We start from the raw sequence: 27,039 nt of genomic DNA on the forward strand, positions 1-27,039 counted from the left end.
GCCATATATGACAAACCCACCGCAAACATCATACTCAATGGTGAAAAACTGAAAGCATTTCCTCTAAGATCAGGAACAAGACAAGCATGTCCACTCTCACCACTATTACTCAACATAGTTTTGGAAGTCCTAGCCACGGCAGTCAGAGAAGAAAGAGAAATAAAAGGCATACAAATTGGAAAAGAAGAAGTTAAAACTGTCACTGTTTGCAGATGACATGATACTATAAACAGAGAATCCTAAAGATGCCACCAGAAAACTACTAGAGCTAATCAATAAATTTGGTAAAGTAGCAGGATACAAAATTAATGTACAGAAATCTCTTGTATTCCTATACACTAATGATGAAAAATCTGAAAGAGAAATTAAGGAAACACTCTCATTTACCATTGCAACAAAAGGAATGAAATACCTAGGAATAAACCTACCTAGGGAGACAAAAGACCTGTATGCAGAAAACTATAAGACACTGTTGAAAGAAATTAAAGATGATACCAACAGATGGAGAGATATACCATGTTCTTAGATTGGAAGAATCAATATTGTGAAAATGACTCTACTACCCAAAGCAATCTACAGATTCAATGCAATCCCTATCAAATTACCTATGGCAGTTTTTACAGAACTAGAACAAAATAATCTTAAAATTTGTGTGGAGACACAAAAGACCCCGAATAGCCAAAGCAGTCTTGAGGGAAAAAATGGAGCTGGAGGAATCAGACTCCCTGACTTCAGACTATACTACAAAGCTACAGTAATCAAGACAATATGGTACTGGCACAAAAACAGAAATATAGATCAATAAAACAGGATAGAAAGCCCAGAGATAAACCCACACACCTATGGTCAACTAATCCATGACAAAGGAGGCAAGGATATACAATGGAGAAAAGACAGTCTCTTCAATAAGTGGTGCTGGGAAAACTGGACAGCTACATGTAAAAGAATGAAACTAGAACACTCCCTAACACCATACACAAAAATAAACTCAAAATGGATTAGAGACCTAAAGGTAAGACCAGACACCATAAAACTCTTAGAGGAAAACACAGGAAGAACACTCTTTGACATAAATCACAGCAAGATCTTTTTGATCCACCTCCTAAAGTAATGGAAATAAAAACAAAAATAAACAAATGGGACCTAATGAAACTTAAAAGCTTTTGCAAAGCAAAGGAAACTACAAAGAAGATGAAAAGACAACCTTCAGAAAAAGCAAAGGAAACTACAAAGAAGACAAAAAGACAACCTTCAGAATGGGAAAAAATATTTGCAAATGAATCGATGGGCAAAGGATTAATCTCCAAAATATATAAACAGGTCATGTGGCTCAATATTAAAAAAACAAACAACCCAATCAAAAAATGGACAGAAGACCTAAACAGACATTTCTCTAAAGAGGACATACAGATGGCCAAGAAGCACATGAAAACCTGTTCAACATCACTAATTATTAGAGAACTGCAAATCAAAACTACAATGAGCTATCACCTCACACCAGTTAGAATGGGCATCATCAGAAAATCTACAAACAACAAATGCTGGAGAGGGTGTGGAGAAAAGGGAATCCTCTTGCACTGTTGGTGGGAATGTAAATTGATACAGCCACTATGGAGAAAAGTATGGAGGTTCCTTAAAAAACTAAAAATAGAATTACCATATGACCCAGCAATTCCACTACTGGACATATACCCAGAAAAAACCATAATTCAAAAAGACACATGTACCCCAATGTTCATTGCAGCACCATTTTCAATAGCCAGGTCATGGAAGCAACCTAAATGCCCATCGACAGACGAATGGATAAAGAAGATGTGGTACATATATACAATGGAATATTACTCATCCATAACAAGTAACGAAACTGGGTCATTTGTAGAGACGTGGATGAATCTAGAGACCATCATACAGAGTGAAGTAAGTCAGAAAGAGAAAAACAAATATCGCATATTAACGCATATATGTGGAACCTAGAAAAATGGTACAGATGAACCGGTTTGCAGGGCAGAATTAAGACACAGATGTAGAGAACAAATGTATGGACACCAAGGGGGGAAAGCAGCGGCAGGTGGTGGTGGTGGTGTGATGAATTGGGAGATTGGGATTGACATGTATATACTGATATGTATAAAATGTATAACTAATAAGAACCGGCTGTATAAAAAAATAAAATTAAATTTTAAAAAAATTATGTTTAAAGACATGCAGAAATGCTCCAGCAGCTTATTTATCAGAAGTTGCAAGTAACTTTCTCCTACTTTCTTCACTTTATCTTTATTTAAGGGTAGTGAAGACACATTCCTCTAGAGGATTGTTTCAGAGAATCCCCTTCTTATTTGTCTCATTTCCAAGTAAACATTAGTTTCCAGATGAACTAATGGGTCTAACAGGAATTTAAAGGTCTTCAAAGCACTGATTAAAGGGGACTGACCCATTCAGGGGATTGACCAGACCATGTTCTGCTCTCCACTTCTAGGTAATGATTAACTGGAGACCTTCCCCAAGCAATGGACATCCTTTGATGTCCTCTATTAAGTGATCTCCTGATTGCGGTGGGAAGTAGGGTGTATTCCTTTGCTTTCCCTTGATGGCGCTTACTCAAATCTTACCAAGCATCTCTTGCCCAGACTCCAGGGCAGAAAACTCACGAACTGCCTGGAGGTAACATCTGAAAAGAAGAACTGACTCAATAATCCTCCTGCGTATGCACGCACGCGTGCACACACACACACACACACACTAACTTAAACTCCATTTGGCAGTTTTCTAAAAGGTGGGATATGACCACATAACTCCACTCTTTATCAACCTCCACCTATATTACTCATGAAAGGAAAGACAAACCAAATCTATTGAGAAAAAGGCACACAATTCAATTAAAAAAGAAAAAAAGACTTAAGTAGCTGCTTCACAAAACAGGAAATCCTAATTGCCAATGAAAAAGTACTAAATCTCTTTAGTCATCATGAAAGTGCAAATTTCAACCACAAGGTTATATACTATACTGGTACTGAAACAGAAAGCAAAGAAGGAAAGGAGGGAGGGAGGGAGGGAGGGAGGGAGGGAGGGAGGATGAAGGAAAGGAAAGGCAAGGAAAAGAAAAGAAAAAAAGGAGAAAGAAAATACCAAATGTTGATAGAGATGCAGAACAACTGGAATGCTCATACACTGTTCGTGAGGTTGTAAATCAGTATAACCACTTTGGAAAACAACTTGATAGTATCTAGTAAAGTTGAAGATATACATACCCAGTGATGTAGCAATTATATTCCTGGGCATATATCCTAGAGAAATGTGTATACATACAAATCAGAATATGTATATGAAAATGTCCATAGGAAGCAATCTATTTTCAATAGAATGGATAAAAATATAGAGTATATTCATACAGGAATATCACTCAACAACAAAATTAATGAATTTCAACTACATGCAATAATATGAGTGACTTACAACGTAATGGTGAGTAAAAAAGAAAAAAGCAAGATACAAAAGAATATATACAGTCTGATTTATATAAAGTTCTAAAACAGGCAAACACAACACAACATTGTTTAAAGATACTGCACACATATATGGTATAGCTATAACAAAAAGCAAGAAAACAAAAAGAAAAGTAAAAGAAAGGTAACAGTTACCTTTTGGGAGAGGAGAGAAGTTGGGATCAGAAATTGATACATGGATTGGGATGAAGTGCTCATGACATTTAATTTCTTAACCTTAGTACCAGTTACATGGGTGTTTGCTTTATAGTAAATATTTGTTAAACTGTGCCAATAAGTTGATGCATATTTCTGAAAAAATTGCAATCTTTTACAATAATACTGTTTTAGGGACTTTCCTGGTGATGCAGTGGTTAAGAATCCACCTGCCAATGCAGGGGACACGGGTCCAAGCCCTGGTCCGGGAAGATCCCACATACCGTGGAGCAACTAAGTCCGTGTGTCACAACTACTGAGCCTGCGCTCTAGAGCCCGCAAGCCACAACTACTGAAGACTGTGCCCGTAGAGCCCATGCTCTGCAACAAGAGAAGCCACCGAAATGAGAAGCCTGCGCACCTCAACGAAGGGTAACGCCTGCTCGCCGTAACTAGAGAAAGCCTGCGCACAGCGACGAAGACCCAATGGAGCCCAAAATAAATAAATTTATAAAAAACATAAAAATAAAAAAAATTAAAATAAAACTGTTTTAAAAGGTTGGGAGGAGTGGCAAGCTAAATAACACCACTGATCGTCTCCCTCAACCTCCTACCCAGATTGTTTATTTATTTTGATGTTTATTACTTAGAATACCATTTCTTATCTGGGGAGCGCTGTCTTTGACAAGAAATAAGAACTTTAGAGGTGATTTTTATCCAATAGATTTCCTATACATTTAGAGGAAAGCAGAAAGAAAGAGAGCTTAGCAGAATTAAAAAAAGAATTAATTCTATTATTGTGCAGCCTAAACAGTCTAATGCTCATTTCACTGCAAAGTCTACGACGTAATACATACCTATGTTCTCTGAGTCTCCAACACTGGCCGTAAGGGAAGATAAGTAACTGCCTTACCTCACCTAGGTGGGGAGCGGACACATGCAAGTAAGGCATCCAGAGCATGTACAGCTTCATTCAAATCTTGTCTGAAAATAAAATGACTTCACAAAAAAAGGAAACTATGTAGAAAAAAAAGACACAAAATGTCTTTGTCACTGTCAAAAAATGTATTACTCATTTATATCAGGGACTCAAATAAACCATCACTCACTCATTCATTTGTTCGTTCATTCATTTAATAACATTTATTGAGCCTCTGCTACTGTTAGGCATTGTGGGAACTGAGTTAGACAAGGTTTCTGTTCTGAAAGGGCTTATAATTGAGTACAGAGGAGAACATCTGCACACACTTCTCTACTTAGCTCTCAACTGTTGAAACTTAACCAAGTGCCAAACACTAAATGCCAAATCATTATTATCTCATTTAATCCTCATATCAATCCTTTCATGAGTATTGCAGATGTGGAAACAGACACAGAGAAATTAATAAATTTACCCCAGGGAAAACACCCTGTAGGCTAGAATCTGGGCTTGTCTATCCGACCCCAAAGCTCATGCACTACACAGGGTATACTGCTTCTCCATACAGAACACAAGAGAGAAGAAGCTAAATGCTGTAACATACAAACCAGATATTGAAGGATATTTGCTTCCTCAGTGCTGAAATTTGTTACTACAGCATGTATTACTTAAGTAATTTTTAATGAAAAAAAATTGTAAAGCTTTGGGACATTGGTCCAACTTCAGTTTTGATTACCTTAACATGAAACATAATTTTCCAAAATCTTAATTTAGGAACATTTAGAGTGGGGAGATAAATTCAACTGAAACAATTCTTGAATCATCAAGTTTTTGTAAAAGGTAAAATTTGGGATGCTACGATTGCACACTCTCACCAAGAGATTATCACACTAAGTGAAGTAAGTCAAACAGAGAAAGACTAATACCATATGATATCACTTATACATGGAATCTAGAAAAATGATACAAGTGAACTTATTTACAAAACAGAAACAGACTCACAGAGGTAAAAAACAAATAAATGGTTACCAAAGAGGCAAACAGGGGCAGAAAGGGGGATAAATGAGGAGTTTGGGATTAGCAGATACAAACTACTATATATAACATAGAGAAACGACAAGATCCTACTGTATATAGCACAGGGAACTATACTCGATATCTTGTAATAACCTACAATGAAAAAGAATATGAAAAAGAATGCATGTATATTTATGTATAACTGAATCACTTTGCTGTACACCAGAAACTAATACATTGTAAATTAACTATACTTCAATTTTTAAAAAACTGCACGCTTGACATACTTCAAATTTTCTTTCTGATTCCTGAGTAGGGTTTTGTATTCCTGCTTCCCCTGTTGGAGTTCTAATTTTAAAACTAACACTTGTGATTAAGGACAAATAATTAGGTCCCTCTTTTGCTTTATTACCACCACCTGCAAAGTGCCCTTGAAGCCTGCGTGAAGGAAAAGGAGGAGATTCTAGGCCGCGCAATGCAAGGGGCAGTCCTACTGCTCCTCTCTCTGGTCCGGGAGGGACCGGCAGCCTCCTCCCACCAGGCGCAAGTGGCACAGCCTGAGGCTGGCAGCTGACAGTGTGGGAGGACTCACGGCCTAGGAACGGTCTCTGTGGGCCTGCTGTCCCACTCACTACAAAAACGGAGAGCTTGTACAGCTGACATCTAGAATCTTGTCCATTCACCCCCAGCTTTCTCTCGCCGTGTCTCATTGGTCCAGCCTGACCTTGATGGTCAGATTCTAGAAGCACACTATCCAACATACGAACATTCCCACAAACAGCTTAAGCAAAACAAAAGCCACAAGCGTTCATGGGGCTTCCCTGGTGGCGCAGTGGTTGAGAGTCTGCCTGCTGATGCAGGGGACGCGGGTTCGTGCCCCGGTCTGGGAAGATCCCACATGCCGCAGAGCAGCTGGGCCCGTGAGCCATGGCCGCTAAACCTGCGCGTCCGGAGCCTGTGCTCCGCAACGCGAGAGGACACAGCAGTGAGAGGCCCGCGTACCGCAAAAAAAAAAAAAAAAAAAAAAATACAAGTGTTCTCTCAACTCTTTCCTCCACCAAAAAAAAAGTCATTTTGCCTATATTTCTCACATATTTTTCAGTAATTAAGAAGAGAGGGTGAAAACAATTAAAAGGAGGCAACCTGAAAAATAAGAAGGTGGGGGGAGAGGCAAGGTTTTCCTCATATTCTATCATAATTGAGCGCTTAGAAGATTGAGCAAAAATATTACGGGAATTGAGGAGGTAGAGATAGAGGAAGAGGTGTTTCACTTGGACTTTTGAAGACTGGGCATGGCAGGCAGAAGGGGGCATAGGGGCATTACAACAAGAAAGGAAAGTACAAGGCCTGTTTGAGAAACCTTGAAAAGTCCAGTTTGACTGTGACCTAGTACAGGGGGGAGAATAAAAGGAAATAAAACTAAAGTCTGAACAGAGGAGGAGCCCTAATGGTAGATACTGAAAATCAGCCTAAGGCACTCAAAAGAGCTCAGAAAGTCATTTTTAAGAAGTGCGCAATCTAGTGGCTTTTAGTACATTTACAAAGTTGGGCATCCATCACAACAATTAATTTTAGAACATTTTCCTTACCCTAAAAAGAAACCCACATCCCTAACCGTTACCTCCTCAATACCCCTTCCCCCTCCAGCCTTAGATGACCACTAATCTACTGTCTGACTACAGATTTGCCTATTTTGAACATTTCATATAAATGGAATCATACAGTATATGGTCATTTGGAACTGTCTTCTTTCACTTAGCACAATGTTTTCAAAGTTCATCCATGTTGTAGCATGTATCAGTATGTCATTTCTTTTTATTGATGAATAACACATCATTGTGTGCATATACCAAATTCTATTTATCCATTCATCAGTTGATGGACATTTGGATTGTTTCCACATTTTGGCTATTGTGAATAATGCTGCTCTGAACACTGGGATACCAATTTTTGTGTGGGTGCAGGTTTTCAATTCTCTTGGGTATGTATATCTAGGAGTAGAATTGCTGGGTCATATAGCTCCATGTTTCTTTCTGAGAAACTGCTGGAACATTTTCCAAAGCTATTTCACTATTTTACGTTCCCACCAACAATGTATGAGGGTTCCAGTTTCTCCATATCCTCACCAACACTTATCTTTTTATTATTATTATAACCATCCTAGTAGGTATAAAGTGATATTTCACTGTGGTTTTGATTTGCATTTCCCTGACGACTAATGATGTTGAGCATCTTTTCATGTGCTTATTGAGTATGGTGTATCTCCTTTGGAGAAATGCCTCTTCTTCGCCTGTTTTAAACTGGGCTATTTGTCTTTTTATTATTAAGTTGTAATAGCTCTTTTTATATTCTAGATACTAGTCTCTTATCAGTTGTATATTTGAAAAAGTTTTCTTCCAATCTGTGATAAATGGGATGTCTTCGAGGCACAAAAGTTTTTAACTATAATGATGCCCAATTTATCTAGTTTTTCTTTTATTTCTTGTACTTTTATCTAAGAACCCATTGTCTAATCCAAAGTCACAAAGTTCACACCTGTTTTCCTCTAAGAACTTTATAGTTTTAGCTCTTACATGTAAGTCTTTGATCTTTCTCTTTTTTTTGGCTGCGCTGCACGACTTCCAGGATCTTAATTCCCCAACCAGGGATTGAACCCGCCCTCTCAGTAGTGAAAGCACAGAGTCCTAACCACTGGACCGCCAGGGAATTCCCATCTTTGATCCATTCTGAATTAATTTTTGCTCATGGTATGAAGAGGCAGATCATTTTTTATCTTTAATCTTTTAAATTCATCAAGATGGGTTTTAGACAGAGCAACCTGTCAGGAATATGTAGAATAGATTAGTTTGGTAGGAGACTAAAGGTGGGGAGGCTACTGGAGAAATCCAAATACATGGTAATAAAAGCAGCATAAATTAAAGACCTGAAGTAGGGGCGTAAGCATCAATTTTTTTTTTAAAGCTCACAGATGATTCTAATGTGCAGTCAGCTCTTAAAGGAAGAGGTAGAAAAATATATTGGAGAACAATGAATGATAGACAAATGCAAGAGGGTCCTTCTAAGTGGCTGTGTCTAAGCAAGGTTAGTCCTGGGGTCACTCTGGTCTGGACTGACTACACTCCTGGGAAAAGAAGAGGTGCAGCAGGACCTCTTAGAGAAGGGCTGGAAATGCCCATCAGTGAGTGAGCATATGCTGCTGAAATTTTAGAAAAAGCACCTCAGAATTTAATAAGTTTGAGTTCCTGCTTTAAATTACCTGTAAAGCACAATTTTCTCTTTTGTAATAGGTGAGAAGCACTCATGCGTTAGACAGCATCCTTATTTCATAAACAAGCAGCTGACTATCTCCACACACTTCCATCAGATGCATCTCTCACTACACTAACTGGTTTTCAACTTGGAGGAACTCGTCATGGAAATTCACCTGATGAGATGATGAAGTTTGATTAGGAAGTTCAGTCACAAAGGAAAGAACTGTCTTTTGGGAAATGCTTTCTCCATTCAGAAACAGGAGACTAATTGTAAGAAAACACCTTAGCAAATTAAACTGAGGCATTAACATATTGGGTAAATTAACATTTCCACCCTGAGGAAGCTCAAAGTAGTTTTGGCTGACCTTTGCGAACTTGGTTAACCAACTCTGCATAGACTTTAATCCTACAAAGTCTAATTTAAAGGTTGCTTAGAATACATTGTAGACTAATTGAGTGACCCTGAACCCTGGTCTCTCATTTAGAACTATTTGTTGAGTTGTATGTATTTATTTTATTATTTTTTAATTAATTTTATTGGAGTATAGTTGCTTTACAATGTTGTGTTAGTTTCTGCTGTACAGCAAAGTGAATCAGTTATATGTATACATATAGCCACTCTTTATTTTTATTTTATTTTTTTTGCGGTACGCGGGCCTCTCACTGTTGTGGCCTCTCCCATTGAGGAGCACAGGCTCCGGATGTGCAGGCTCAGCGGCCATGGCTCACGGGCCCAGCCGCTCCGCGGCATGTGGGATCTTCCCGGACCCGTGTCCCCTGCATCGGCAGGCGGACTCTCAACAACTGCGCCACCAGGGAAGCCCCTATCAACTCTTTTTTAAATTTCCTTCCCATTTAGGTCACCACAGATCACTGAGTAGGGCTCCCCGTGCTAAACAGTAGGTTCTCATTAGTTATCTGTTTTATACATAGTAGTGTACATATGTCAATCCCAATCTCCCAATTCGTCCCGCCCTCCTCCTTCCCCCCTTGGTAACCATAAGTTTGTCCTCTACATCTGTATCTCTATTTCTGCTTTGCCATTAAGTTCATCTGTACCATTTTTCCAAATTCCACATATAAGCAATATTATACGATATTTGTTTTTCTCTTTCTGACTTACTTCACTCTGTATGACAATCTCTAGGTCCACCCACGTCTCTGTAAATGGCACTATTTCATTCCTTTCTATGGCTGAGTAATATTTCATTGTATATATGTATCACATCTTCTTTATCCATTCCATGTCAATGGTTTATTTTATTTTAAATGCTCATTCCCTAGCCCTTAACTGAGAGTTCTCTGATGAAATATATTTGAGGTGGGGCACATGTTTGTATTTTTAGAAAGCACGATAAGTGATTCCTATGCCAACTAGGATTTAGAATCAGAGACTTGAGTTGGAATGAAGAAATCTGCTTCTAACCAGGTCTGCCATAACTTGCTACTTTAATCTTGAGCAATTTCCTGAAATCTACCTGAGCCTCTGTTCCTCGGTAATTTCGGTGGATAGTAATGACCATAACTACCTCCCAATGTCTCACGTAGAGAAAAAAAACTGACATTCCAGATTTTATAAAAGTGCTCCAGGGACTTCCCTGGTGATCCAGGGGCTAAGACTCTGAGCTCCCAACACAGGCGGCCCAGGTTTGATCCCTGGTCAGGAACTAGATCCCACATGCCACAACTAAAAGTTCACATGTCGCAACTAAAGATCCTGCATGCCACAACTAAAGGTCCCGCACAATGCCAGGAAGATTCCACATGCCACAACTAAGACCCAGCACAGCCAAATAAATACTTTTTTTAAAAAAGTGCTCCAAAACTGTGTCATATAAACAATGAGTTATTGTTATTATCAAATCCAATGGTCACCTTATTTTACTCAACAGTTTACCAGCATTAGACTCATTTGGCCTCTCCCTTTTTGAAACACTGTCTTCTCATGGCTTCTCTGACATGACACTCCCCTGGTTCTCTCACCTCAGGGACTGCTCCTCTTCCATGTTGTTTTCTGGTTTCCCCCGCACTGTTGGGGCTTTAAATGTTGGACCATCCAGGGTTCGGTCAGGGTTCCCCTTGTTTTCTCTATATACACTCTCTCCCTTGGCAATCCCATCCAATTTCATGAGATCTATGATTTAACATAAGCATCTCTGTAGTCATGACTCCCAAAATTTACATCTCTAGCCCTTGTGTCTATTAGCTGTCTAAGTGCCTACTTGACCTCTCCATTTGGAGGTCTAAACTATCTCAAACTGAACACGTCCGAAAGAGAATTCCTGATTTCCCCTCCCCAAATTGTTGCTCCCTAATCCTCTCCATTTCAGTATGTACGTGTGTATGTGATTTATTACAAGGAATTAGCTTATTTGACTATGAAGGCTGTCTAAGCAAGTCCAAAATCCATGGGACAGGCAGTCAGGAAGGGAAGAACTGGCAGGCTCACACTTCGAACTTCATAGACACAAGTGAAGGCATTACGTTCTCTCTCTTTCTTTTTATTTATTTTTTTAACTTCTTGGCTGCACCATGTGGCATGCGGGATCTTATTTCCCTGACCAGGGATCGAAACTGCACCCCCTGCAGTGGAAGCACAGAGTCTTAACGGCTGGACGGCCAAGGAAGTCCCCTCTCTCTTTCTCAAGCCATCTGACAATGGGCCAATAATCAAGTCAGTCCATGGACATTCCATGCTCCCTACCATCCGATATTGTCAAGCACGGGAACAACCTCCTCAGAAAATCTACTCAAAGATTTCTGAGTCTATCTCCCTCACTTTCTTCTGGGCCACAGACTTTAGTAAGGTAGCTTGGTCAATGAGTATGGCTGTCCCCAGACAGAGATTTTCTTTTTCACATATGATTTGAGTTGCATGGATAGAGAGGGCCACAATAGACCAAAAATTTTTCCTGTTGCAGTTAATTTGCCTCTCTGAATTATTCACATGGTTCCCTTGGCTCCCAATTGCATAAGATACTGTTTTAAAGACAAAACTCTTTTTTCTTTACAATCCATGAGTTGTGGGATTTTTTCCCTGTAAGATTCTTATCCTAAAATGCTTTCTTGAGTTAAAAAAAAAAGAAAAACTTCAAATACAATTTCTCTCTTGAGACACAATTTAAGATACAAAATGCTTAATATCTCTAAGGAAAAGATTTTTTACTGAGATAAAATTGACATATAATAATTCTATATTAGTTTCAGGTGTACACATAGTGATTCAAAATATGTAAATATTGCAAAGTGATTACCACAATAAGTCTAGTTAAAATCCATCATGGGACTTCCCTGGTGGTCCAGCAGTTAAGACTCTGTGCTTCCACTGCAGGGGGCACAGGTTTGATCCCTGGTCAGGGAACTAAGATCCCACATACTGCATGGTGCACCAAAAAAAACAAAAAAATCCATCACAAGACATAGCGACAAATTTTTTCTTATGATAGAAACTTTTAAGATCTACTCTCTTCATGGGACCTCCCTGGCAGCTCAGTGGTTAAGAATCTGCCTGCCAATGCAGGGGACATGGGTTTGATTCCTGGTCCAGGAAGATCCCACATGCCGTGGAGCAACTAAGCCCGTGCGCCACAACTACTGAGCCTGCGCTCTAGAGCCCGCGAGCCACAACTACTGAGCTCACGTGCTGCAACTACTGAAGCCCGAGCACCTGGAGCCTGTGCTCCACAACAAGAGAAGCCACCACAATGAAAAGCCCGCGCACCGCAACGAAGAGTAGCCCCTGCTCGCTGCAAGTAGAGAAAGCCCACACCCAGCAATGAACACCCAATGCAGCCAAAAAAAAAAAAAAAAGATCTGCTCTCTTAGCAACTTTCAAATATACAGTACAGTATTATTAGCTATAGTCATTTAAGTCCCCAGGACTTATTTCTTTTATAACATGAAATTTATACCTTTTTACCACCTTTACTATTCCACCCACACTTTAATCTTCTCATATGTAAAGAGAGAATAATAATATATATCTCACAGGGTTATTAAGAGGCTTAGAAGAGTACAATGTCTAGCATTTGGTAGGTGCATAATAATGATAACTGTTACTAATAAATGATTTTTGCAGAATTTGCAATTTTATTTTATTTATTTATTTATTTATTTTTAGGCTGCACCGTGCAGCATGTGGGATCTTAGTTCCCTGACCAGGGATTGAACCCATGCCTCCTGCATTGGGAGCATGGAGTCTTAACCACTCGACCACCAGGGAAGCCCCAGAATTTGCAATTTTAGAAATCCTTGATGTACATGAGAATTATCTGGGAAACTTTTAAAAGTTGTTGATGCCTGAGCTTCACCCTGGAGATTGATTTACTTAGTCTGGAGCCTGGGCCTTTTTAAAATTTTTTATACAATTTATGCACATGATTATTCACAGTAGATTCCTTTCTGATAGCCAAAACTGGAAACAAGCAACTAGCAATGCATGAGTGGTTACACAAACAGTGGTAACTCCATAACATGGAATACCACTCAGCAATAAAAAGGAACAATCTACTGTTAACATGCAGCAACTTGAATGGACCTCAAGGGCATTATGCTGAGTGAAAAAAAGCCAATCTCAAAAGGTTACTATACTACTCAAAATAACTATACAGTACTACCCAAGGTAATCTACAGATTTAGTGCAATCCATATCAAAATACCCATGGCATTTTTCAGAGAACTAGAACAAATAATCCTAAAATTTATATGGAACCACAAAAGACCCAGAATTGCCAAAGCAATCCTGAGAAAAAAGAACAAAGCTGGAGGTATAACCCTTCCAAACTTCAGACTATACTACAAAGTTACAGTAATCAAAACACTGTGGTATTCGCATACAGACATATAAATCAATGGAACAGAATAAAGAGTCCAAAAATAAACCCACACACCTACAGTCAATCTACGACAAAGGAGACAAGAATATACAATGGAGAAAAGACAATCTCTTCAACAAGTGGCATTGAGAAGCCTGGACAGCTACATGTAAAGGAATGAAAGTAGAACATTTTCTCACAACACATACAAAAATAAGCTCAGAATGGATTAAAGACCAAAGTGGAAGACATGACACCATAAAACTCCTAGAATAAAATACAGGCAAAACATTCTTTGACATAAATCTTAGCAATATCTTCTTAGATCAGTCTCCCAAGGCAAAAGAAGTAAAAATAAACAAATGAAACCTAATCAAACTTAAAAGCTTTCACACAGCAAAGGAAACCATGAACAAAACAAAAAACAACCTATGGAATGGGAGACAATATTTGCAAATGATGTGACTGACAAGGGGTTAATATCCAAAATATACAAAAAACTCATACAGCTCAATAACAAAAAAACAACCACCCAATCAAAAAATGGGAAGAAGACCTAAATAGACATTTCTCCAAAGATGACACACAGATGACCAATAAGCACATGAAAAGATACTCAACATCACTAATTATTAGAGAAATGCAAATCAAAACCACAAGGAGGTACCACCTCACACCAGTCAGAATGGCTATCATCAAAAAGTTTACAAACAATATATGCTGGAGAAGGTGTGGAAAAAAGGGAACTCTTGTACACTGTTGGTGGGAATGTAAATTGGTGCAGTTACTGTGGAAAACAGTATGGAGGTTCCTCAAAAACTAAAATAGAACTACCACATGATCCAGCAATTCTACTCCTGGGTATATATCCAAAGAAAACAAAACCACTAATTTGAAAAGATACGCACACCCCAATGTCACAGCAGCATTGTTTACATTTGCCAAGATATGGACCTAAGTGTCTACCAACAGATGAATGGATAATGAAAATATGATATATATACGTATATATATATATATATATATAATGGAATATTACTCAGCCATAAAAAAGAATGAAATTTTGCCATTTGCAACAACATGGATGGACCTGGAGGGTATTATGCTTAATGAAATAAGTCAGACAGAGAAAGACAAATACCGTATGATATCAGTTATATGTGGAATCTAAAAAAAAATAAAACGAATGAATATAACAAAACAAATAGACTCAAAACAAACTAGTGGTTATCAGTGGAAAGAGGGAAGGGGGAAGAGGCATTACTGGGGCAGGGGATTAAGAGATACAAACTATTATGTACAAGCTACAAGGATATATTGTACAACACAGGGAATATAGCCAATAAATTCAAATGGACTATAACCTTAAAAAATAAAATAAAATTTCAAGAGGGAAAAATATTGCATACAACTACACACAGGCACAAGCATGCACAAAGAAGTGTAAATAAAACTGGTAAAATCTGAATAAGGTCTGTGGATAGCACCTTTTGATACTATACTATAATTATCTAAGATGGTACCATGGGGAAAACAGGGTGAAAGGTACACAGGGTTTCTCTGTACTTCTTTTGCAATATCCTGTGAATTTATAATTATTTCAAAATAAGAAGTAAAAAAAACCAAAAACTCTTTTGCATGCAACAACTTGGATAGATCTTAAGGGCATTATGCAGAATGAGGAAAACAATCTCAAAAGACCACATATTGTATGATTCCATGTATATAAAATTCTCAAGGGACTTCCGTGGTGGCTCAGTGGTTAAGACTCTGTGCTCCCAATGTAGGGGGCCCACGTTCAATCCCTGGTCAGGGAACTAGATCACACATGCATGCTGCAAGTAAGAGCTCACATGCCACAACTAAGGAGCCTGCATGCCACAACTAAGGAGCCTGCATGCTGCAATTAAGGAGCCCTAGAGCTGCAACTAAGACCCAGCACAACCAAATAAATAAATAAATTTTTAATTCTCAAAATGACAAAAATATAGAGATGCAACACAGACTAGTGGTTTTCAGAGGCTAAATGTTAAGTGGGGAGGAAAGGGGTACATGTGATTTTAGGAAGGTAGCATATGGGGGATCTTTATGGTTATGGAATAGTTCTGTATTTTGATTGCAGTTATGGTGGTAGGAATGTCCATAGGTGATAAAATGTCATAGGGCTATACAAACACATTGTATCAATTTCCTGATTTGGATATTGTACTAAATTTAACCAAAAATGTAACCACTGGGAGCACTGAGTAAAGGGTACAGAGGACCTCTCTATACTATGTTTGCAACTTTCCTGTGAATCTGTATTTCAAAATAGTTTTAAAAGAATAAGCCCTCCAGGTGATTTATATGCATACACATTTTTGGAAATACTAACCCTTTTTGCTAACTCAGAAATATTAAATGAAGGGGAATAGAATTATGATTTGCTCAAATTGTTAGTTAATAATCTAGTCACCTGGGGAGATATATATATATATATATTTTAAAGCCCAGGCTCCAAACTAACTAAATTAGATTCTGACACAATGATTCTCAGATTCTGGGGCCTGAGATTCTGCATTTATAACAAGATGTCGGTGAGTAGCAAAGTACAACTAACTGTCAAGAAGGGAGCACCGGGGCTTCTCTGGTGGCGCAGTGGTTGAGAGTCCGCCTGCGATGCAGGGTACACGGGTTCGTGCCCCGGTCCGGGAAGATCCCACATGCCGCGTAGTGGCTGGGCCAGTGAGCCATGGCCGCTGAGCCTGCGCGTCTGGAGCCTGTGCTCCGCAACGGGAGAGGCCACAACAGTGAGAGGCCCACATACCGCAAAAAAACAAACAAAAAAAGAAGGGAGCACCACTACACTGAAATGATGTAGTACCACATAAGTAGATGCTTTTGTTAATATGTATAAGAAAACTCGTCATTAATCTACTTGTTTTCTTTTATCACCTCACCAAAGTAGTAATAGCAACTACCATTGGAAAGCATTATGAGGTTCCAAGTTGTTCTGAAAAAATGAAATGCATTTGCAAATACAAGCAAATGAAATCTTTTACAAGTATTTCCATAATCACCAAGTATATCTGCACTGGGAGGAAGGGTCCTAAAGGCATTAAACTAGCCTTCAGAGACACAGAAGAGAGCCATGGAGAGAAAAGTGTAAGTCATCCTTATACTAACTGGAGGTGGGAGGAAGAATCCTTCGCTCTAAATCAGCCAAGTTATGAGAATAATGAGAACTGCTAGGAACCGTCTCTAGCTAACGTGTGTCCGCTAGTAGCCACACCCCTCCCTAATCGCTCCATTCCCCTGCCCCTCACTCTACACCCATAACTCTGATCCACAGTGAGGGAAATAAGTCAGATGCACAGAGAGAAACAGGAGGGAGAGAAATTGAGCAATTGTTTAATTGTTCTAGTCATTTCCACCGATCCATCTTCCTTTCTCAGTTATCATGATTTTTAAAATAATGTTTTACTTAGATGAAAGTAATATATGTACTTTTTTTTAAGTTACATCGTTTTATTAGGCTTCTAATACACAACAGCAGTTTTCTTGCTTTAGCCCTCCCCATACCCAGTTTCTGGCCCCCAAGGCAATCCAACTCTTTTGGTCCTGATGCTTTCCTAGTTACTTTTTTATAGCTTCTTTTTTTTTTCTGTGTATTTCTAAACAGTATGATTATAGGGAAACTTCATTTTTCAAATTCAGTTATCTTTTATTGGCATTCTACTCTTGATCAAAAGTGTTTAGATATCTTGTACCTCCATCTATTTCCAGGGAACAACTTCCCTCCACCACACACACACACACACACACACACACACACACACACACACACTCCCTCCCTACACAGTTTTTGTTGTTTTGGGTTTTTTTGGTTAAACAAGTATTTAGTATTTGTATAGAACTTTGTAAATAACTATTACTCTCACCTGAGCCATTTCGTTTCTCAATGCACTTTTAATTTTCCCTGGAGTTAATAAGTACTTTCTTTGGCTTAATTTTCTAATTCCTTTCAAGTTCTATACTGTAACTGCTTTAAAAAAAATAGCAGGTACTCTACTGGATTAACTATTTACTTACTTAATTTTTTTAATTAATTAATTTATTTATTTTAAATGGATTTTTGGCTGTGCTGGGTCTTCGTTGCTGTGCACAGGCTTTCTCTAGTTGCGGCGAGCGGGGGCTAATCTTCGCTGCGGTGTGTGGGCTTCTCATTGCGGTGGCTTCTCTTGTTGAGGAACATGGGCTCTAGGCATGCGGGCTTCAGGAGTTGTGGCACGTGGGCTCAGTAGTTGTGGCTTGCAGGCTTAGTTACTCCGTGGCATGTGGGATCTTCCCGGATCAGGGATTGAACCCGTGTACCCTGCACTGGCAGGCGGATGCTTAACCACTGAGCCACCAGGGAAGTCCCTACTTACTTAATTTTTAAATGTAGACATGTCTGGGATCCTCCACTTTCCTGCTCTAATCTGGGTTATTTTTATTCTAGGCCTACTACAATACTGTGTTCTGGGAATTATTTTTCCCATCATCCTGGGAATTCACACCTTTCTCTTATATTGTGTTCCCTATTTACTGAGGCCCCTAAATTCCTTCCCTGATTCACTCCCTTATTTTAGTGGAGTACATTCTCCAGAGCTTTCTGAAGAAGAGCACATTGGCATAAGGATTCTGAAGTCTTTCTTGTCTTCTACCCTGACATTTGATTGGTAGTACAGTAGCTATAGAATTCTAGATTGGATTTCAGTTTTCCTTGGAATTCTGAAGGCGTTGCTTTCAAAATTTCCAGCTTTCCTCTCCTTTGAATGTGATCTGTTACCCCTCCCCAACCCTAGAGTTTTAGAGTCTTCTCTTTAACGATAATATTCTAAAACTTCACAATGCTTTTTGTTTGTTCGTTTCGTTCATTTCACTAGGCACTCAATGAACCCTTTCAATCTGGAGACTCATGAACTTCTCTTCTGAGAAATCTTTATTTTTTTTCCCTTGATTATTTCCTCTCTTTTCTGTTCTTTTTGGACCTCCTTTATTTGAATATTGGACCTGCTCAAATGATTCTATGTTTTCTCTTCTTATTCAGTTCTTTTTTTCTACTCTGACGATGTCTTCAACTTTATCTCCCAAAGCTTCTATTAATTTATTTTTTTGTACAGCACAGGGAAATATAGTCATTATTTTATAATAACTTTAAATGGAGCATAATCTATAAAAATATTGGGGACTTCCCTGGCAGTCCAGTGGTTAAGACTCCAATGCAGGGGGCACAGGTTCGATCCCTGGTTGGGGAACTAAGATCCTACATGCCGCACGGCGCAGCCAAAAAAAGAAAAAAACAAGTCTTATAAAAATATTGAATCACTATGTTGTACTCCTAAAAGTAATATTGTAAATCAACTATACTTAAATAAAAAATTTAATTTTTAGTTTAACTAATACCTTTTTAATTTCCAAAAACTCTTCCTTGACTGCTGAATATTTATTTTTAGAGCATTTTTTTCTCATTTCATAGATTCAATATCATCTTTTGCTCCTTGGATTATCTCTTTTCTTGTAAATTTTTTTAATGTTTGTTTTATTTTCTCTTTCATGTTAAATGCTTTTCCCAAATCCCTCATAGTCCTTGGGTACTGTCCATATTTAAGCGTAAGGCATGAAAAAGATAGTTGGAAGCGAAGCGTGGGCTTGTGATTAGGCTGGGACACAGGTGTTTCCCTGGGTGCCCACCTTCCCTACTGCCAATATCTGTAAGTTTTTTTCCTTGGATTAACTGGTTTCACAAGAGAAGAACCATCCCATTTCTAAGCCTGAAAATCAGTCTTCTGAGAGCTGTGTGAGGGGAAGAGGCTAGAGTCTAACCATTAACTCTGCAAACTTTCCCTCAGCTCCCACTCTCAGTTCAGTTGGACCTCCCTTCCCTTTGCTGTTTCTCATATTTCCAAATCCAGTCTCTGAGTCAACCTCTCTAAAGAGTAAACTTTCAATCCTAGAGGTTTGCCTTGTTCCACTCAGGCTGCTATAACAAAGATACCCTAAACTGAACTTTAAATAACAAACATTTATTTCTCACATTTCTTTTTTTTAATTAATTTATTTATTTTTGGCTGCGTTGGGTCCTCGTTGATGCACACAGGCTTTCTCTAGTTGTGGCGAGTGGGGGCTACTCCTTGTTGCGGTGCGCAGGCTTCTCATTGGAGTGGCTTGTCTTTGTTGAGGAGCACAGGCTCTAGGTGTGTGGGCTTCAGTAGTTGTGGCACGTGGGCTCAGTAGTTGTGGCTCATGGGCTCTAGAGCTCAGGCTCTGTAGTTGTGGCGCACAGGCTTAGTTGCTCCACGGCATGTGGGATCTATCCCAGACCAGGGCTTGATCCCATGTCCCTTGCACTGGCAGGCATATTCTTAACCACTGCGCCACCAGGGAAGTCTCTATTTCTCACATTTCTGGAGGCAGGGAAGTCTAAGATCAAGATGCCAGCAGACCCTTGCAAGTACACACCTCAGGATGGAGGCACTATGGATCCACTGGCAAAGAAGATCTTTAAAGGAGGTTTAGCAGCTGAACTTGTGGACATTTTTGGAGCATATATTTCGTTTAAAAAGATAAACACAAGCCAAGATTTCAGGCAAACAATGAGGAAGAAATTCCCCTTCATCTTGGAAGTTTATTACAAATCCATTGAACACTCTGGAATGTACGGATTCAGAGAGCAAGATCAAGAAAAGTGGCTGAACAGCAAAAATTAGGAATTTGACCATGATCAAGGTTTGCCCTATTTCACAGCATCAGGCAAAATTAAAATACCAAAGTTGACATGGATGCATTTTAGAATATTTAAGGTTAAATGTAAATTCAAACTAAGAGGTTTTGTTCTTTGGACTAACTGTTAAAAAACTGATGGAAGGTTTGTTTATTATGTTATAAATGAAGTTTTGTTTACTACTCAAAATAAAGTGGTTCTCCTTAAAAAAAAAAAAAAGATGCCAGCAGATTTGGTGTCTGGTGAGAGCCTACGTCCTGGTTCATAGATTATGTCTTCTCACACTGTGTCCTCACATGTTGGAAGAGACAAGGGAGCTCCCTTTGGGCACTAACCCCAAACATGAAGCCTCCACCCTCATGACCGAATCACTTCCCCAAGCCCCCACCTCCTCATAATATCATATTGGGGGCTTGGATTTTAACATATGAATTTTGGGGGGACACAAATGTTCAGTTCATAACAAGGCCTTAACTGCTTTCTTATGTAGACTTTCATGTTCATATAGACTTTCTCATATTTTCAGTCCCACTCATACCCATACCTGTTGTGTATATTTTGAGCCTTTCCAGGATACTGCTGTGAAAATTGGCTTGCTCCTTGGAATTACCCTGTTATAGGCAGTTAGATTTGAGAAAATGAAAAACAGGCCTGCTGGCAATCAGACAGTGATATTCCTCCAGAACATAAACTATGTTTCCAAGGGACATGAAGAAGGTCACATAAACAGCATTTCTATACAATGCAGTACCACAGCTGCAAAAATGACTAACTATCTTTTCTTCTAAGTGATTGCTGCATTGTTACCAATGACATCCCTGGTCTGGCTTTTTTCTTTCAGTTTCCTGAAAAAAGATTTCTGAGATATCCAATTGCTGAAAGGCCCCCATTTCTCAACCATATCCCATCCAAAGATGGCACCTCTCTTCCCTAATCCCTCTTCAGAATCATGCAGCAAAAAACCTACCCTATAAGAATTCCTTCCCAATCCTCCCTTCCTGAGATGCCTCCAAGATTCCTCTGGGGTGTGTTCTCCCTTGCTGCAGAAAACTAAACAAACATAACTTTAACTCCAGGTGTGTTCCTGATGATCTCTGGTGGGTGAACATTGACAGAATTCAGCTTTCTGTGGTCTGCTAAATTAGTTAAGTCTTGTGTATCTAATTTCTGGGTTCTAAATATTGCTGAGCTCTCTCTCTGAGGCGGCCATAAGTTGGATCCCCCTTTTCCGCTAGCTGTGAGCCAACATTCTAGTGCCTAAAGTTGTTTAAATTAGATTTCTATCAGTTGCAGCAAGTTCCTGAGAGTGTTAATGGCAGAAAATCCTCAAACGAATAAATCTGAGATAGCATCTCCCACTCTACGCATATAAGCCATGACACTGAGTCCTGAACATATAAGTGTATCTCCAGACCAAATCCTTCTACAAAGCATTAGATCTGGCTACCAAACTCCATCTGTATTGTCAAATTCAGCAATATCAAAACCTAATTCATCCTCCTTTGCCACCACACTTGCTCCCCCTCCTGCATTCCCTATGCCAGTTAATCTACCATTTAATCAGACACTAGAAACTCATTCTATATTATATTATAATATTTCCTCTTCTTCATCTCCAAACATCCTATTATCACCAGGTTCTGACAAATTTACCTCCTGAATACTTCTTGAATTTGTCCAGTTCCTCTGTCCTTAACACTACTGTACTGTTTCAAAGTCTTTATCATCTGCCACCTAGAATAATACAGCTTCTAACTCTTTTCTCTACCTCCTGGGAAGCAACCCTTATTCCATACAGTTGTTGCTAGAAGTCACCATTAAAATGCAAATCTGATGTTTATGCTACCACTTATCAATGGCTTCCTACTGGCTGCAGGATAAAGTCTAAGCTTCTTATCAAGACAAACAAAACCCTCCCAGATCTGGTCCCTGTCCATTTTTCTAGTCTAAAAACACATTCAACTTCAAATTTAACGCTTTATTCCAGAAATACCAAACGTGTTGTTTCTCATCTCCTTTGTACATGCATTCCCTCTGGCCAACAACCTTCTCCTTCTTTGTCACATGGCTGATTCCTACTTACCTTCCAAGAAGCCCTGCCTACCCTGCACTCCCCAGCTTAGGTAACATTTGTTTAACCCAGAAGACTATCAGGTTCTCATGGGTAAGGGCTTTCTTTTATTCTACTTTGTATTTCCCAGTGAGTAGCATAAACACAGGCACATAATATGCATCCTATAGATAATTGTTATCACTTAAAATAGGATGGTATAACTATATGATATTTTGTATAAGCCTCATGGTAACCAGAAAGACCTGTAGTAGATACACAGAAGATTATGATAAAGGAGTCAAAGCCTACTGCCATAAATATTTATCAAATCACAATGTAAGACAGCAAGAGAGGGCTCAAGGAACAAAGGATCTACAAAAGAGTTGGAAAACAATTAACAAAATGGAAATAGTAAGTTCTTACCTATCAGTAATTACTTTCAACATAAGTGGATTAAATTCTCCAATCAAAAGACATGGAATGGGAGTTCCCTTGTGGCCTAGTGGTTAGAATTCCAGGCTTTCACTGCTGTGGCCCAGGTTCAATCCCTGGTAGGGGAACTGAGATCCCGTGAGCCACAAGAGTTTCACTTTAGCTTTAAGGACACACATAGGCTAAGAGTGAAGAGACAGAAAAAGATATTCTAAACAAATGGTAACCAAAAAAAAGCAGGGACAGACTTTAGATAAAATAGGCTGTAAGCTAAAAATGGTCAAAAGAGACAAAGATGGTTATTGTATAAAGATAAAAGGGTCAATTCATCAAGGAGATACAGCGATATTAAATATTTATGCACCCAACATCAGAGCACCTAAATGTATAAAGCAAATGCTAACTGAACTAAAATAGAAATAAACAGCAATACAGTAATAGTTGGGGACTTTAATACCTAACTCTCAGCAGTGGATAATCCTGACAGAGAATCAATAAAGAAACAGCAGGTTTGAACAACACTGTAGAGGAAATATATACAGATACAGAACTTTCCATACAACAGCAGAATACACATTCTTCCCAAGTGCACATGGAACATTTTCTAGGATAAGATCATATTAACATAATATAAGCCACAAAACAAGTATCAACAAATTCAAGATAGAAATTATATCAAGTTTCTTTTCCAACCATAATGGTATGAAACTAGAAATCAATAACACAAGGAAATCTGAAAAATTCACAAATACATGGAAATTAAACAACACATTCCTGAACAACCAATGGATTAAAGAAGAAATCAAATGAGAAATTTAAAAAAATCATGAGACAAAATAGAAACACAATGTATCAAAACTTATGGGATGCAACAAAAGCAGTTCTAAGAGGAACGTTTATAGCTATTAATGCCTACCTTAAGAACAAAAGAAAGATCTCAAATGAACAACTGAACAGTACACCTCATGGAACTAGAAAAGGAAGAGAACAAACTAAGCCTAAATTTAGCAGAAGGAAATAATAAACATTAGAGCAGAAATAGAGAATAGGAAAGCAATGGAAAAGATGAACAAAACTAACAGCTGATTCTTCGAAAAGATTAACAAAATTGACAAACCTTTAACTAGACTACATACTAACAATGAACTACCTGAAAAAAATAAAGAAAGAAAACAATCCCATTTACAATAGCATCAAAAATAATAAACTACTTAGGAATAAATGTAACCAACTTGAAAGATCTGTACACTGAAAACGCTAAGGCATTGATTAAAGGAATTGAAGAAGACACAAATAAATGGAAAGATACTCCATGTTCATGGATCAGAAGAATTAATACTGTTAAATGTCTATTCTGCCCAAAGCCATCTATAGATTCGATGCAATCCCTATCAAAATTCCAATGGCATTTTTTTTTTACAGAAATAGAAAAAAAAAATCCTAAAATTTGTATGGAACCACAAAAGAATAGCCAAAGCAATCTTCAGAGAGAAGAACAAAGCTGAAGGCAGTACACTTCCTTATTTCAAAGTATATTACAAAGCTATAGTAATCAAAACAGTATGGTACCAGCATAAAAACAGACACATAGTTTCCTAATCTGTAGTATGAGGAAAGCAAAATCACCTATGGACTTGCTCTGAATACTAAATAAAGATTTTTTAGTACCTAGCATAAACAAACAAAAAACAGACACACAGACCAATGGAACATAATTGAGAGCCCAGAAATAAACCAATGCATTTACAGCCAACCTATATTTGACCAGGTAGTGAAGAATACTCACTAGGGAAGAGAGAGTCTCTTCATTAAATGGTGTTGGGGAAACTGGATATTTACATTCAAAAGAATGAAACTGGACCCCTATCTTACAACAGTTGGACAAACTACCTCAAAATGGATTGAAACTTAAATGTAAGGCCTGAAGTCATTAAACCCCTAGAAGAAAACAGGGAAAGCTCCTTGATATTGATCTTGGCAATGATTTTTTTAGCTCTGACACCAAAAGCACAATCAAGAAAAGCTTAAATAAACAAGTGGGACTACATCAAACTAAAACGCTTCTGTGCAGCAAAAGAAATGATCCACAAAGTGAAAAGGCAATCTATGGAATGGGAGAAAATATGTGCAAACCATCTATCTAAAAAGGGGTTAATATCCAAAATATATAAGGAACTCCTACATCTCATGGCAAGAAACAAATAATCTAATTTTAAATGGGCAAAGGACCTGAATAGGTATTTTTCCAAATAAGATACACAGATGGCTAACAGGTACATGAAAACGTGCTCAACATCACTAATCACTAGGGAAATGTAAATCAAAACTACAATGAGATATCACCTCACATCTGTTAGAATGGTTATTATCAAAAAGATAAGAGATAACAAGTGCTGGCCAGGATGTGGAGAAAAGTTGGCAGGAATGCAAATTGCTACAACCATTCTGGATAACAGTATGGAGGGTCCTCAAAAAAATTAAAAATAAAACTACCATGTGATCCAGTAATTCTACTTCTAGGTATATATCCAGAAGAAGTAAAATCACTATCTCGAAGATATCTGCACCTCTATGTTTACTGCAGCATTATTTGCAATAGTCAAGACATGGAAACAACTTAAATGTCCATCCATGGATAAATGGATAAAGAAATTGTGATAAATATAAATATATATATATATTTATATTTGTGATATATAAATATGCATATTTTCAGTCATTAAAAAAGAAAGAAATCCTGCAATTTGCAATAACATGGATGAATTTTGAGTGTGTTATGCTAAATGAAATTAAGTCAGAGAAATACAAATACTGTATGATCTCACTTATACGTGGAATCTAAAAAAAAAATGAACTCACAGAAACAGAGAATAGATTGATGGTTTCCAGGAGCCAGTGGGGAACTGGTAAGGGAAATGGGTGAAGATGGTCAAAGGGTACAAACTACCATTTATAAGGTGAATAAATCTGGGGATCTAATAATGTACAGCATGGTGACTATAGTTAACAATATGTGTTAACTAACCTTATTGTGGTAATCATTTTGTGATATATGTGTATGTCAAATCACCACATTGTACACCTCAAGCTTACACAATGTTATATGTCAATTATATCTCAATAAAGCTGAAATAAATAAATAAAAGCTTTTTAAAGTGGATCAAGAGCTTTGGCAGAAAATAAAAATAATTTTGAAATTACACTCTCCATAGAAATTTGGTAAGAAATGTTGCTCACTATAAAAAATGTTAGTAAAAGCTTACACAGAAATCAAATAGATATCAATTTTGGCTATTTTACTTTTTCTTTCATTTTCAACCTACCTATGCCCATTGAATTTGAAGTTTCTTGTAAGCAGCTATCATTGGGTCAAATATTTTTTAATCAACACTGCCAATCTCCGTCTTTTAATGATGTATTTAGACCACTTACATTTAAAGTAAGTATTGATAAGTTAAGGCTTAAGTAAGTCATTTTGTTATTTGTTTTCTGTTTGTTTCCTCTGTTTATCATTCCTATGCTTCTCTTTTCTTACCTTCCTTGGATTTTTGGACACTTAGGATTCCATTTTTATTTATTTGAAGTGTTTTTTAGTACATTGCATTGTATAGTTTTCCTAGTATTTGCTCTACTTATTAGAATACACATATGTAATTTACCATAGCCTACTGGTATGAATGTTTTACCACTTCAAGGGAAATGTAGAAGCCTAACTTTACTTAGGTCCCTTTACCCCCTCCACTTTTTAAGCACAATAATCTCATGCATTTCCTCTATATACAATGAGCACATTATATAATGTTATAATTTTTGCTTCAACAATCAAATATGATTTAAGAAACTCATATTGGGCTTCCCTGGTGGCACAGTGGTTGAGAGTCTGCCTGCCGATGCAAGGGACACAGGTTCGTGCCCCGGTCTGGGAAGATCCCACATGCCGCGGAGCGGCTGGGCCCGTGAGCCATGGTTGCTGAGCCTGTGCGTCCGGAGCCCGTGCTCCACAACGGGGAGAGGCCACAACAGTGAGAGGCCTGCGTACAGCAAAAAAAAAAAGAAAAAAAAAAAAAAAAAAAAAAAAAAAAGAAACTCATATTTAAGAAACAAGGGAAGGAGGGCTTCCCTGGTGGCGCAGTGGTTGGGAATCCACCTGCCAATGCAGGGGACATGGGT

The 27,039-nt window shown here is 38.2% G+C and overlaps 1 protein-coding gene and 1 pseudogene across 1 annotated transcript in view; one reads left to right on the plus strand and one right to left on the minus strand.

Moving 5' to 3' along the window:
* Positions 1-27,039, minus strand: part of LOC101339755 (uncharacterized) — a 74,715-nt gene that overhangs the window by 39,006 nt on the left and 8,670 nt on the right. The gene's annotated exons all lie outside the window — the stretch shown is intronic.
* LOC109551898 (protein CEBPZOS pseudogene) lies at positions 20,140-20,376 on the plus strand (annotated as a pseudogene).

This window comes from Tursiops truncatus, chromosome 4 (genome assembly GCF_011762595.2).
Source record: "Tursiops truncatus isolate mTurTru1 chromosome 4, mTurTru1.mat.Y, whole genome shotgun sequence".
In the NCBI taxonomy this organism is placed as follows: domain Eukaryota; kingdom Metazoa; phylum Chordata; class Mammalia; order Artiodactyla; family Delphinidae; genus Tursiops; species Tursiops truncatus.